Source organism: Magallana gigas, chromosome 2, assembly GCF_963853765.1.
Source record: "Magallana gigas chromosome 2, xbMagGiga1.1, whole genome shotgun sequence".
NCBI classification, from domain to species: Eukaryota; Metazoa; Mollusca; class Bivalvia; order Ostreida; family Ostreidae; genus Magallana; species Magallana gigas.
In genome coordinates, this window is record NC_088854.1 from 46,656,632 (window position 1) to 46,672,934 (window position 16,303).

At 32.3% G+C, this 16,303-nt stretch overlaps 1 long non-coding RNA gene across 1 annotated transcript; it reads left to right on the forward strand.

Annotated features, from left to right (window-relative positions):
- Positions 1-9,378: 9,378 nt before the first annotated feature.
- On the forward strand, positions 9,379-16,012 carry LOC117681272 (uncharacterized). The gene is made up of 3 exons (XR_010711225.1): positions 9,379-9,713; positions 11,121-11,300; positions 14,191-16,012. It is a non-coding gene; the product is annotated as an uncharacterized lncRNA (long non-coding RNA).
- Positions 16,013-16,303: the final 291 nt, after the last annotated feature.

Sequence of the window (16,303 nt, forward strand, 5' to 3'; positions counted from 1 at the left end):
TTATTTAAAGATTTTATCTTTAAAATGATTGATTTAAAATCGATCGCTGTTGAACAACATTTTGTATTGTGTTCTAGTTTTCTTAACACTGAGTAGTACAATTTTCTCTACATATTTTTCAATTTTCCAATCACACATTATCTTTTGATCATAACTAAACTAAAGCTTGTCTGATATTATCAATATCTCTCATATGCCCTAAATTTTCTCTGCTAATCTTAATTCATGGTTATCTCAGGCGCTCAGCCTCTTATTCAATACTTATTCATTCATCTCTTAATCTAGTGCTTTCAGTTATTCAGTTCTTTTACCCATATTTCTAACATCAAATCCCAACCACAATTATTTCAATTTTTTAAAATGATCACAATATCCAAGTCTTCACCCGTACGTTTTTTCTGATATATAGTTTAAGATCCAAACTGTCATACCTATGAAATAGTTTTTTTCTAAATCTTTAACATGTCCGATTTTTTTTATTATACGTACAAAAATATCCAGAAGATTACATTCCCTATTGGTAAGATTTTCAACGGCGAAAACGAAAGAAAAACTTTTTCGTGCGCTTTTAAACGACAATTTGCTTCGTTTGTGTATACTTGTACCTATAATAATAATAATCAGTTAAGTCATATTTCGTTGATAAATGATATTTAATATTTGTTTTCAAACAAACGTAACATAAACGGGTATCGCGTTTTTCGACCTTTATTAAACTCGCAACTGGCGTTGAGGCAAAAATGTTTGTATTACGATTTTGACATTTTCTATAATTAAACAAACATTTAAAAAATGTTAGACAAATAAAAAACAAATGTGTGAATATTTTCAACTAATATATCTGAAGCTTATAATCGAAGACTGGAATCTGGTTGAATAAACTTAACCAATCGGGACACGAAACGGTTCCTTTTTCGTCATATTTTCTTTGTTTATTTTGTGTTTTCATACAGGAATTTTAATTATCTTTGAAGAGAGACCGAATCTGCTGATGTTAATAGGTGAAAGTCATTTACTCTCCAAGAAAATTGGTTTTTATGGGTTTTTTTACACTGTTATAGCCCCCCAAAAAATTGAGCCAAGCAACTTTAAGCATTGTCTTCTTGCTCATAGAGTCCAATCTAAACCGGTTACCTTTTTCGAAAATAGTATAGAATGCAATTTTCATTGATATTCAGATAATGGTCGTATGATAAATATTTATTATTATCCTATTTACCAGCTACCGGTCGGACCACGAATGAAGGTTAATTGCCGATTTGTTTACTTGCGGCTACGGATAGTCTGTCGTGGCATCATATGATGTAAATATAAATATATATCATATATCTCGAGCGTCGAGAGAAGAATAACATTTGTTTCTCATAAATTTTGTTGACATTATATCTGTGTTAATAACATGTTATAGAGTAAACGGTCATATTTATTAATAATTTATATTTTCCTGATAATCTGTGAAGTCAAACATATATGATTTTTTAAATAAAATATTATTTGCTATATACATGACCCAATAAATGCTTGCAAGCTGTGGTTTGTTGTTTTTAGTTGTAACACTAAACTTCGATGGTTTGAAATTATTGATAAAAAGGTTTATAATTATTTGATCTGTTTTAGGAAAATCAATGGCATATCTCGTTATTTCAAAAAATTATGAAGTTTTAAGAGACTGCGTCTTTGTTTATTCAGTACATTTCAAGTTTAGGAACAGTTTTTCTTGTAATATGTGATATTTTAGATTTCGGAAAGTCACAAAATAACAGACTAACTGTTGGAGTTTAAATTTATAAAGTGATTTTTTTTATATTGACATGCTGACCACTGATTCCCTTATTGTGCCCTATTATCAGGAAGTTTATTTGCCGACTGGAAAAAATAGTTTTCAATTACTTTTGATCAATATAATTGAAATTCTGACGATGATTTAAATGATGTAGTCGCAATTATTAGAGCACCGTTCTTCTTAACAATGGGAACCAACTGGATGGTAGATACACGTGTTTGATGAGAAAATGTCCCGAATACAAAGGAGACTATCATTTCATATCTCTATTTTAATCATAATCAGTTTTGGATACATCAATGGTAAGATTATTGTCTCACTTGAATTTTGACTTTTTTTTGTTAAACATATATTAATAGTGTAACTGGAGGGTACAACTTTCAAGACTGACCATTTAACAATTATTTGAGACAATTCCTTCCACTATACGTTTTCACGTGAATATTTGATACAGCTATAAACTGACTAATCTTAAAAGTTGGGCAAGTAGTGTCAATGTTTAAAAGAACCAGACTAACATAATTTATCTTGAAATAAAAATATGGTTTCTCTCTTAATTTTCAGTTACATCTTCTAATGAGTTGAAATTAAAATGTGAAGTTGTAAAATTTAAATTTCAACGAAATGTACTACACAAAATGGCAAATACTTATTTTAATGCAAGTTATTCATGTCGCATAGATTGACCTACTAGCTCACTTCAGTAATTTTGATTTTGTTGCTACGCTGGAATGATTTAAACAAAATTGAATAATGTCTTCGATTTTTTGAACACATTAAGTACAAGATTTACAAGATACAAAATATTAATCAGCTAAATTTTATAATTAATACTCTTTAAGCAAAACCACTAAGCAAAAGGCACACATGTAATGACAGTTTTGTCTTTTTTTTTACACATTGTATTGTATTATATTGTATTTTGAAATATATATGTAAAAAAAGGCCAATTGGAGTAAAGGTATTCCATGTGCTCTTTAATTTCAGTTGCAAGCGTATCTTTACTGTCTCAGTTGTAGAAATTGCGATTGTTATGCGATGATGAGGCAATTGAACAATTATCTTTACAAAATGCCAAAAAAAAAATAATAATGATAATGAAAAAAAAAAATTTTAAAAATAAAACAAGAGAGACCAGCAATTCTACTTTTATTCATTGCTCTAAGTATTTTTATTTTAAGTCATACATTGACTTTGGATGCCAAAGCATTGGGAAACAATCTTATTTTAATTAGCTCTAACTGAATAAAAATGTATTCATATTAAATTTTGTTAAGAGATGAGTTGTGTTATAATATTTAAAGAAGAACTAATAGTAATTATGATAACAATTATATATACTTTAGTTATTTAAAAAAAACTATCTATTAAGTATAAAGAGAAAGTATAAACACTTATTAGTTTTCAACCTTAGAGATGATTAAGATACACTCACAAAAAAGACCACGCCGACCAATAACTCAATATACACATTCACTTGACTTTATACCATAGGCAATTAGAAGCAAAGTGGTAAACTTTGATCATTTGTCTTGCTGCGTTTTAATTGTGATATATCTGTGTGTTATGTGAACGTCTTCATCGTTATGACACAGCACCTGTACAGTATTTCTTACTTCCTGCAGAATAAAAATGAATCAAATCTCATGTTTCACAAATACAATAGATACATATTCAATTATTTCTTTATTATACAGTATATTACAATCGCTATGAAATGAACCTGCAAATGCGTCGAAACAATGCGATCATTTTGTCTAGAAGATGATAAATTTCTAAACCAAAAAAACAGTTCAAAGCACCATGAATTAAACAACGTATTGTTGTACTGAATTTACATACTTTGTAGGATTATAAACCCCCTCCTCCTCCTCTCTCTCTCTCTCTCTCAGTATATTTTTTTTCTATGTATACATTTGCATAGCACGACTCTAGTGCAGTTGCAATACGTCTTTTTATTTATGGTCACCAATCATGCATTTTAGGATGCATTGAAATTTCTTCAGGCGATTAAAGACCTACATTTAGCTTAGTACTTACTGCATACAGGCTACAGGAAAAAGATATGTAGACTTTTCGGTGAAAGCCTCGACTGATGTTCACGTTGCATTAATGACCGATGACCTTTCCTCACCACGTGACGATTACAGCCAGTTTTATGAAATCGTCATCGGTGGGTGGAACAACGAAAGGTCTTGCATTCGTGCACTCAAAGAGTCATGTACAGAGACTAATTCATCTGGAATACTTAATAGTCTCAAGTTTGTACAACTGTGGATAAGCTGGGAAAATGATGACATTCGATTTGGAAGAGGACCGAAAACTGTACATGGAGAACCAATTGTTAGTCATCATCAGAGCATTCCATATAACGTCAACTATCTTGCGGTAATGACACATCTCCCAAGCTTGTGGATATTCTATGAAGGTGGGCTTCTCAAAGTAATTAAGAATTTAAAATAATTGGTTTTGATAACTAAGAATATATTTCATCATCAATAAGGTTTTTATTTAAAGAAATCACAACAATTTTTTTAACTTCTACACTTGATAGTAAAATCAATTCCATTAATCAAAAGTTGATATCTTCCAATTTCCGTTCTTATTAGATATAATAGAACATACACTTTTTGGATTTTATGCATTCCATATGTCTACTCAAAATCGCCATGAAAACTTTATTTCGTATGAAAATGATTTTTTTCTTGGGTCTCAATTTTAATTAAAGAATATTAACGAGGGTTCAAAGTCAGCTAGATGTATATAGTGATGTTTTAAAACCAATTAGATACAACTTTCATCAGGAAGAATAACAACAATCGATTGGAAAATAATGACAACAATAAGAGAGGGCAGCACTGGTGCAGACGTCATTTAGACATGAAACATGCGCTTATCAAGTTTACCCGTTATTCGTATAACGAATTTCAAATAATCAGTTTACCGCATATGATAGCCAATTACATGTAGTATTTTCTTACGATAATATTTGTGTAGTATTTGTTAGGTATTAAGAAAATATCATGAAACTATCAAAGTAGAAATAAGACTTATTTATATCATGCACCTAAGCAGGTTGTGATGAGTTGATCTAACAGGTTTTCGCCGAAAGGCGTAAAAATCGGCATCTCCTGTAAATCTGTTGAAGCGTCTAAATATACAGTTAAATGTAGTTGTAAAATACAATGACTGATAAGGAATTATGAAGACAATGAAACACCTCTTTTGTATAGAAACCAAGATGAAAAAGGTTCTGTCGTATCTTTGATTAGCCTTGTGTATGCGTTTCTCGCGAGTTATTTTTTTTTTGTTCTGATAAATCCCGACGCCATAACCAGCTATATACGATTACAACAATTATAATGATTCTTTGAACATGGTTTTGCAAGTTTTTAATATTCTTTTTAACATAGATACCGACTGCAAGTTTGAAGAGTTTAACAATACTGACATCCTAACAAATGATACAAGATGCAATGGGTTTACAAATTATTCATGTGCCAGTGGATACACCTTAACTTCCGGTAACCTCTCCCGGGTATGTGGGATTGGACGACAATGGATGGTAAGAAATTTTTTTAATTATCAAGTTACTCGGAATTCAATAAAATTTGACATATCTTTAAAAAAAAGTTTATTCTTACAAACTAAATGATATCCCGCGCAAGCGTGGGAATTAACACTTTACACATAAATGTGATACAATGTTTTAAATGTTGAGCCATTTTTTTTTTGTTCTTTGTAATATATACTGTGTCCGATCTTTAATATAACCCCCAAGCCCCAGGTTCTACCCTTATTTAAAAAAAATTACCGGGTCTTTCGAGCAAAACTGTCCCCCCGCCACCTAAGTATCTGCCCTATGGTTAACTAGCCCTACACTCTTCGCAATTAGTCAGCTTGCTTTCCTGGACATCCCATTCTTCTGGGAGAGTTCTTTACATTAAAATAAAATCGCATTAAATTGTTCTTATACTATTTTATTTATTAACTTTTTGTATTAACCAGAGATGTTCGATCCACAATAGCTGCCCAAGATGGATGATGAAATCGTCCTACACTTTTCGCTAAGATGTTAACTAGTCAACCAGAGTTCTTGGTAACTCTGGAAAGTTGTATCCCTTTCTCTTACCACGTGAATTCTAGTCATGAAAGCTAAAATCGCGCATTAAATAAACGAGTTCGAAAAGTCTCATTTTATTTATTCAACATTTGTCAAATCTCATCTTCTATGTATATAAATAAGTTCCCTGTAAAGATATTCACTCTTTACATAATAATTAAATATTATTTCATTGCAAGTATTTTCTGATGCAAACTCCCAATGATTTGGATCCGCCAAAGCTTGTCCACCACCATTCTTTCATTTTTAAGCGCTAAGCGCTAGCGCACCGAATCTCAAGATCTTATTATAAGTGCCACCAAGTGATCATGCTGACTGACCGCTCGTAATGTAAACTTTAAAATAGCAAGATCAAGGTATCCTTTAGTTTGTATTTAGATCCCACGTTTTGCAAAAGGTCTATTTAATAAAGATCAGAACAAAATGCAAACTTTCACAATATCATTGAAGTCTGAGGGTGGATTGCCGAATACACAACTAAACTTGTCTGAAGACATTCCATGCTGCTAATATTAGACGAATGTTGGGTGACAGCTGTGCAATGTAAACAAAGGATGGCCTGTGATGTAGATCTCGGAATGTCAAAAAATGCGATCAGAGATAATGCCTTGTCTTTTTACTATATCTAATAATTATTGTAATTGTGTTTGTGCCAATAAGATATTTGTATTTGTATATTAAAAAATTAAGACCCTCAAAGGCCGACAAATTTACAACATGATATTTCTAAAAATATTTGTTTGCAAATTTGATCTGTTGATTCATATCGTGGTTTTCTCATGCATTTTGTCGATTTTAAATTCAATGAAATTTAGTCTTATTTTACAGTCAGCCAGCGGAATATCAATTTTAGATCAAACGTGAATACACAATATAAAATACAAGTTATATAGTTTCCAGATGAATAATATTATGCGGGTGTACATTGAGTTTGCACGCTTTGCTTTAATGACTGTAGGGTACAGTGGCGTCGGAAGCAAATTGAAAAGGGGGGGGGGGGGATAGACTAATCATCATATATCTTGACAATCAAAGAAAAAAAGCCTTATTCCCAAAATCCCATAATCATAAAATTTCTAATCGGGGGGGGGGGGGGGGGGGGGGGTGCGTAGTATACCTATAACTCCCAAAAAATCTTACCTAGGAAGAAAAAAAAATGCCCAAAATCATGAAATTCCTAATCCTTGGGGGGAGGGGAGTATACCTATAACTGCAATATAACTCATTATCACTAATATTTCTTTATTTTTATTTCAATTCCTTACATTCTACCAAAATTGTCCGGACGGCAGCTTCCTGATTCTTCTAAATATTTTTGGTAAATTTAAGCAATATTACGTTTCCTGCAAGAGGATGTAGGGGGGGGGGGGGCTGGCCCCTTCCTGATGCTATGTGCCTGATGGTCAGGTCTAACTTTGCTTACCAACCCCCATCCCCCCCCCCCCCCCCCAGGTTCCGACGCCTATGGGGTAGGAGAAAGGCATGCAGCGGTACAATGTATGACTGCCAACTTACTTAATAAATAGACCTTTAACTTTGCAAAGATTGCTTGCTCTCTGAACTTCATGGTTCCGTTGCAAACCACTGTCAAAATATATCTTCACAAATTCGCGAAATATATATATGCTCACATGTATATGGACTCCGGGACCATGGCTGCACACGATACCCAGGTACAGTCTGGTGTGCAGTTTCATTTATTTTAAAACCAGTTTTCTTTCAAACGGATTGTTTTATTTCTTCCAAGAATTCCAATGTACACAAGCGCAATCGAATTTTCATCCCAATTTAATTACAAGTAGTCAGTTCTCGGGCTGATTACTCAGTTAATTTACATTAAATACTCCTCTCTTCAAATTGATTGAAAAATTTGAAATAGTATGGTCGGGCTCCGATACAGGTCATGAATTTTCATAGAACCTTTATTTTAACTTTATGTATAATTATGATTTTAAAATATTAACATTTGAGGCTTGCTTACCGCCTTCCAGTACTTTCAGTACTTTGATTGCTATTTCGGGCTGGTTACTATATAGAATTATTAATTATAATAGGTTTTTAGGTCACTTGAGTAAACTCAGGTGACCTATTGCTATCCGTTTTCATCCGTCGTCATGCGTTAACAATTTACATTTTTTAACTTCTTCCTAAAAACTACAAGGCTGATTGTTACCATTTTTGTTGTGAGGCATCTCTATGGTTAGAGGAATCTAAATTGTGAAATTCATGGCTTTACCACCCCTAGGGGGCCACATGGGGGGGGGGGCAAAATATGCCCCCCCCCCCCAAAAAAAGAGCTAAATTTCAATAAATCTTCTTCTCTACTCCCACACATGTGAGGAAAAAACTGGTTGCATAGTTATGATGTCCATGAGGCCCTCTACCAAAATTGTGAAATTCATGGCCCCTGGGTCAGGGGTTCTTGCTCTAGGGTGGGGCCAATATGGCCATATAGTAAAAATGTATTAAATCTTAGAAAATCTTCTCTACTCCCATATATATTTGTTAAAAACTAAATGCATGATGTCCATGAGGCTCCTACCAATATTGTAAAATTTATGACCCCAGGGTTAGGGGTTCAGGCTCTAGGGTGGGGCCAATATGGCTATATAGTTAAAATGTATTAAATCTGAGAAAATCTCTTCTCTACTCCCATAAATATTTGTTAAAAACTAAATGCATGATTATGATGTCCATGAGGCCTTCTACCAAAACTGTGAAATTTATGACCCCTGGGTCGGGGGTTGAGGCTCTAGGGTGGGGCCAATATGGCCATATAGTAAAAATGTATTAAATCTTAGAAAATCTTCTTCTCCACTCCCATATACATGCATATTTGTTAAAAACTAAAATGCCTGGTTATGATGTTCATGAGGCCTTCTAACAAAATTATGAAATTCATGACCCCTGGGTAAGGGGTTGAGGCAAATATGGCTATTTAGTAAAAATGTATTAAATCTCAGAAAATTACTCCCATATACATTTGTTAAAAAACTAAATGCATGATTATGATGTCCATGAAGCCCTCTACTAGAATTGTAAAATTAATGACCCCTGGGTCAGGGGTTGAGGCTCTAGGGTGGGGCCAATATGGCCATATAGTAAAAATGTGTTAAATCTTAGAAAATCTTCTTCTCTACTCCAACACATGTGGGCAAAAAACTGAATAAATGGTTATGATGTCCACTAACTCCTCTACCTAAATTGTGAAATTCATGGCCCCTGAGTCAGGGGTTCAGGGCATGAGGTGGGGGGGGGGGGGGGGCAATATGGCAATATAGTGTAAATGCATATAATATTTAAAAATTGTCTTCTCTATTCTCACACATCTGTATTAAAAACTGACTTATAATTATGATTACCGGGAAGTCCTAAACTGAAATTTTAACTTTCATGTCCCCTGGAGTATGGGTTTTGACTCTAGGGCAGGGCCAAAATGGATGTATAGGTGTCTTAATGCTTTTAATGTTAAAAAAATATCTTCTTTACTCCCACACACTTGAAAGGAAAACTGAATTCATGATTTTGTAGACCAGATCTTTCAGTTTTTCGCCAAAATTATAGGTTTCATAGTTCTTTTTGAAAGATTTCAGGCAGGGAGGTGGTCCTCATTATAAATTCATAATTGTTCTACTCCAGAATGAAACCTAATTAATTAAATGCATATATGAGACTCCTCGACAAGTTTGCGTATGGGTTATATGCTACTCAGGTGACCGTTAAGGCCAATTGGCCTCTTGTTATTACTTATCAGGTAAAATCCAATTGTAGTGTACGAACATCATCACGTCTTAGAATACCAAAGGTGTAAGCAGTTACATTGGTGCAGGCATTTTATAGTTTAATGGCAAAATGTCTTATTTATAAGTATAGAAGTAAGGTACATGAATAAGTATATGCAAATCATTTTTGCAACCTCTCGTTTATAATTGATAATAAAAACGATTATTTCTATTGCTTCTCTTTGATTTGAAAATCAAATGACGTTATCGGATCCTAACCCTTGTTTAACCTTTTTCTGACTATGAAATTATTGAATTTTATCAATATTTAGAATAAAAGGTAACGTCATTAGTTAAAAACATACAACAACAGAACGTTTTATTCTTACATGGATTAAATTATCAACATTGGCACTAGAAATTCATCCTTTGTGAAGCCTGATGTTTGCACTGAAAAATGCACTGAGATGAATTATAATCTTTAAATCAATACATTAAATATACCGGTATCCGTTTTAAACAGACACATGGTCGTCCACGCGTATTCCAATTAATGACATTTTTTTGAAATTGAAGGTTAAGCTGACACTATATTGGTATTAAGCATCTTTACTCAACAATAAAATATTTTCTAATTAAAACAGGAAAAAATAAACAGTGGTTACTGACATATTCAAATTCTATATATCACATATATACAGTAAGAATTGATTCGAAAGTAACGTTTGTCAATGCAATTTTTTTGATATCCGATAAGAATGCAATAATGATTCAAACGAAAACAAAAAATAATTGCATTCTAAATTCGTAAATATGAAATAAAAATAATTAGTTTTACTGGAATACCCATAGCTCTTTATTCTCATGTTATATCTTGAAGTTAAGATCAAATATAAGTATGCATGTACTGATTTTATGAATCTAGTCAACGCATATGAACATTTTTTGGGTAGATACATTATACATGCAACATTTATTTGATTTGATAGGAATTGCAAATATCCTAAAAAGAGCTTATTGTATGATGTTGACAGCGTAAATGGATTCCGCGAAAAACACAGCATTTTTTGTGGTCTGGTCGATAAATCAAAATGATTAAAGCACAAAAACTTTGCTGATCGAACAATAATTGAAAATGGTTGCTTAAATAGAGCAAGGTGTGAACACGAATGAACAATGCACTGCTTCTGTAAAACAAAACTTCTATTCAATCCGATATCTGTCCGACTTTTGCAGTTAACAAAGTTTATGGGTAATGGGTAGTCATTTAACATTTGTCTAGTGAATATTTACTTTCCTGCCTACTACAAGTTAGGGTCACTCTTTCCTTCATGAAAACTGGAGAAGTTTTCCGAAAAAAAAACAAACGGGTACCCGTTTGGCAACCGCCCACCCGCCAGCCGAAATCTTCATCATTTCAAAAACCTTTCTTAACTTTGGAAACCCCGTTAAAAAGGAATAGAGAAATTAAAATTAATGTATATTTTCTCAGCAATTCCATTGTGTCCTGAGATAATGTCAACCTCTTCAGTCATCGTGTTCAGCCAACACAAACAGATTGGTGGGATATTGTCGATGACATGCGCGCCGCACCATGCTTGGGTGGCTGGTAACCTAACAAGAACATGCCTTTCTAACGCAACATGGGATAGCGTGGAGCCAGTCTGTGAAGGTGAGGTATTAATTAATTCATATAATCAAGATCGAAATATTTACATATTAACTATCTTTAAAATGATACGATAGACGCTACACTAAAACACTACAGTATTTTTTTTTAAATTTCCCGACGTGTACGATTTTACATTTTCCCGCAAACATTAACCCACCGTGAAAATTGTGCATCAATATTAATTATAGTTTTAACTTGTAACTGTTTATGTGGTTTCAGTTAAAAGGGGTAAGGACGTTTTTTTAACCTCACAACTCTGCTTATAGAATTCGTTATTCTAACTTCAGTAATACATAAGGCAAAATAAAAAAAATATGTAATTCGGTAAATTTTCAATTCTCAATAGAAATGTATGTGATGAAATAACAGAAACATCGATTATCGGTGAAATTAAAACCATTGTGAAAGGTAGCAACACAGCAAATCGTAAAATTTTAGATACGAGGAATTAAGACTTTGACAGTAAGTCTGGCTAGTATTATGGCTTAATTATTTAATTCTATATTCTGTTAGATTTGTCGGAAACAAACGATGTAATTGCGGATTACGAATGCCCCGTTTTGCCCTAATTGTGATTAACGAGATGCAATATTTGCTCTCCATTCTATCATAACAGATACTTTATGCAAACATAAACGATTGTATTGTGCATTTATCGACTTCAAGAAAGCTTTTGACTCGATTGATAGATCTTAATTATGGTTAGAGTTATCTAAAGTTGGCATCCAGGGAAAATTGTTAAATGTTATTAAAGCTTTTTATAATGTATTTAATCTTTATTGTCGTGAATGGGCGCTAAAACGATTATTTTTGTAACAATATCGGTTTTATGCAAGGTGAAGAGTTATCTTCGATTTTGTTTATTCTCTATGAAGATGATTTTGAAATGAATTTTCTACAATCTGGATGCGTACCCCACGAATTTAATAATTGTTGCATTTATTCCTACTAATGTATGCAGATGACATAGACTTTTCTGTGAATCAATAGATCAATAGCTTCTCCTAAATGAACTCTCAAATTATTGCAAAACTTGAAATTTGTTATAAATGCTGAACAAAATGTGGTTTTAAGAGATGAGGGCAAATGAAATTAACGAAAAATGGTTTATTGGCAATAATGAATTAGAAATCGTGAAACAATTCACTTAATTGAGAATTATATTTCAGTATTATACTTAATTTACAAAGGCTAAAAAGCAAATATCTGACAAGGGTAGTAAGGCAATGTTTGATCTAATGAAAAATATTAGCGGCATGCTACTTAATCATGAAATACTACTATCGCTTATGATTATTACGTTTATGGTATTATCAATCATGCAGCAGAAATTCAGGGCTTTCAATAATGAAAAATGTTGAAAAGCTGCACCTTGATTTTTGTAAGCAAGCCTTGGGTGTGAAATAGTCTCCATGTTTAATAACGAAAATGTAACCTTTATATGTATGTATGTACTAGGGTATCCTGTGAAACACCCTTTTCTGTACTTTACTTTCTTCTTAAGTATTAATTTGTGTATTCTGATAAGCTGCAAATTAAGCTTAAGGAAATAAAGAATGAACTAATGATTTCACTGGAGTTTTATCCTTCTCTTAATTGTTTTGAAAATTATTTTAGCTGTTTAATTATTGAAAACGTATTAAGGTTGAGGTTTAGGGATTAGGAATTGTGAAAAGTATCTCTGTTAAATTATGGTGAATGTCTTTTTAAAAATAGAGTTACGATTATTTGTCATCACTAGTATCTCAGTTTTCATCAGCCAGTGTATGATTCCAATTTAAACTTTGGCAAAAGTAAATTCTTAATTACAACAAAGCCTGAAGAAGATCAAATAATAAAAAAGTTTTCCTTTTTACATGTACTAACAGAAAAAGAATATCAACATTCATTAACGTAATATGGAAAGTCATAATAATAATAAGACAAGAAAAAGCTTTTCATGAGACGCTGAACTGGGTTTTCTTTTGTGTAAAAGTATCCAAAATCCATTTAGTCAAACAAAACAATCAATGTATGATGCTTATCTCTATGGTGAATATTTGAACAATCAAAAAGCAGATAAATTCCTATCTTGAAAATTGTCTGGACAAATAACGCATTTTGAGTGCATTGTTATAGTACCATTTTCAATAGCTAGATTTTCCACATGAATTAACGAAAACATAATACCGGTTTTTAAACATTTTTTTTTTTTCATATGTTGAACAGCATAACAAAACATTCTTGAAAATTGTGGAAAAAAAGTTCTCAAAACAAATGGTGGGACTTTTATGTAACATTTTGTCCTAAAAGAGTAAGATAAACAACTATTATAATATTGTCCTCGTGTTTTATCAGAAATCAAAATCATCTTGAAAAGCTTTGGGAGGGGTAATCCGTACATAAGGGACACTCTATATGCAAAAAAGTTAAGTTCAGCAGCTGGTATTCTTCTCATTAATTATTTTAAATCAATATACAAGTAATATAAACATATCTGATATATGTACGATTGATTTGCAAAACAATCATTCCATACCTTGAAAACTGTTATCTATATAAAAGGGGTACCGTTTTTGCTCCGGAAAAACCCTGTAAAAAACAAGAGGAATTTTGTATTTGATTTCTGACTATCATTGCTATGCTATCAGTTTACAATTGCATTTATCGTTCTTTCTAAAAAGAATAGCTTCAACCTCGTTTTTAAATCGATTTATTATAATTTATTTTATTACATTGCTTAGGAGTTTATAAGGTATTAACATCCCCAAATGCAAGTTAAGGTGTATAGTAAAAACGCAGTAAAATGGAAAATTTATTCTCGAAGACTCATATCATTAATTATGAACTGTATGAACTTGTTAGCTTGTGTGTGTATTTTTTAAATGAAGATAATGATCATTAATTACAGCTTGCCTTTGTCCCAGTGCAACTTTGAAATACAGATTCAACTCAACAGAAGAGCTCATGACTAGACTGGAGGAAATGACCAAAGAGTTAAAAGTAGAGAGAAGGAAAACGAATGCCTTTATCCGCTCCAGAATCAGTGTAAAAGACACCCGTATTTCCTCCACGGGAATCGGTTACGTCCTTGGCTGGGGTATCATAGTGTCCTTAACAATGGCTGTTTGTTTGTGTGATGCCGCAACTTTGTTACGTCATATCAGACATGGCGTTTATTGATATAAAATGATTTTTAAAAAATCAAAATCAACTTCAACAAATTTAAAAACTAAAATATAAATTATATAAGTCACCTTATGTGTTTTTGACTTGCTTGTTCTTGCACTTTTTTTTTTTATTAAAGAGAGGATATAAGGAAATATTTAAAATATAAACACCGGGATCACCTAAGTTAAAAAGTAACAACACATATATATGAATATCAATTGTTTTAAGTTAACAAGCTATACGATGTTCAAAAACCTCTATTTGTTTTACGACGATTCTTTATTACATATTGAAAAACTAAATATATAAAATAATGCAATCTACAAAATATAAATTCTGTGTCCTGTCGAGTTTCCCCTCCCACCTCCATTTTAACAGTTATTTGTTTATTGAGATTGTTGATTTTATCGATTACATGTATTATTTATTTTAGAATCAACTATAATGTTATTTTGCATGGCAAGTGTTTTCTTATATGTATTTGAATTACGCACATTTTTTATAATATGAATACTCGGACTCTTCCAAAAAGAATTTCGAGAAAACCCCATATGAATCATGTCGTGTAATATTTAAAGATAGAATTAATTCCATCAAACTATGTATAAGTAATCGAAATATTTAAAAAATTGTATGGATCCAGGCAATAATGAACTCTAGCTTCGTTCAACCAGACGCTCGGCTGTCTCCGTTTATCTCCGACAAGCAGGAGAAATTCTCTGCTTGTCGAAGATTTACGGAAACCACTGATCGTCTGGTTGTACGATACTATAATAAACTCTAGCGTAGGAATACATACCACTACAAAAAATGTCTAAATTGTTTTATACCATTTAAAATCTGACTATTTTCAAGGTATCAATAAATATGTTTCCTTGAAAAATAATGCTTCAGAATTCATTACAGCGATTTTATCGATTATTTCCGAGAACTAAGTCTTGTCAGGGGTGATGATTTGTGCTAAGGTCCAAACACTGTTTCACTTTCGGTTTGCCAGAGTAACTGCATAGGAGTGTTGATTAAAATCAACTCCCAAAAACTATATTTTTTAAGAACCAAATTAATATGGAAAAATAGACATTTTATAAAATGTAACAAAATTTGTTTAAGGTTGTTGTAAGATATAGGTGTCTTAATGTTGTATGATATGTAAATATGTTAATAACATGTACGTACGATATTGGAAATAAATAAAAAAAACTTCCAGGAATGCAAGCGTTACTTGTTCTGAGAACAAGATCAACGAACTGTTACTACTACGTATACTCAGGTATAGTTTGTTTATCGAAAGCTTTCTACATTGTATCCGTATTGATGTATATTTAGTGCAAGTGACCTCGTTTTAATCGTCTACATTTTGTTCTACCATTATTGAGAAATCGTGGTTCAGAGGATATAAACCTTAAAAGATCAATTGCCTCATTGATTGAAATGTTAAAATTGTTTCTAATTACGGAATGGTTTGCAATGAAGTGGAATTTTTAGAGGGTGCACTGGTCTTTAAAAAAAATTTCTTGACTTTTGCAATAGGTTCAATTTGAATTAGGCCGCAGTGCAAGAATTAAATAAAAATCGGGAAATATTGACTCGTTTACATCCTCAGCTTATCATAACAATCAAAAATAAAACCTGATGTTTACTAGTTTTAAATACTGTAATGATAATGGAAATTTTAGTCGATATTTGATTCTTACTGTTTTGTATTCTAATTCTATTACTTTTATGATAGATGTCTGAGCTAAAAACGTCATGAGTAAATATTTAAAAAACAGTCTTGATCGATACTTTTCTACAAAATCATGTTGAAGATTTAAAAGGATGATCCACTGATGATCGTCCGAAACACTCGGGTA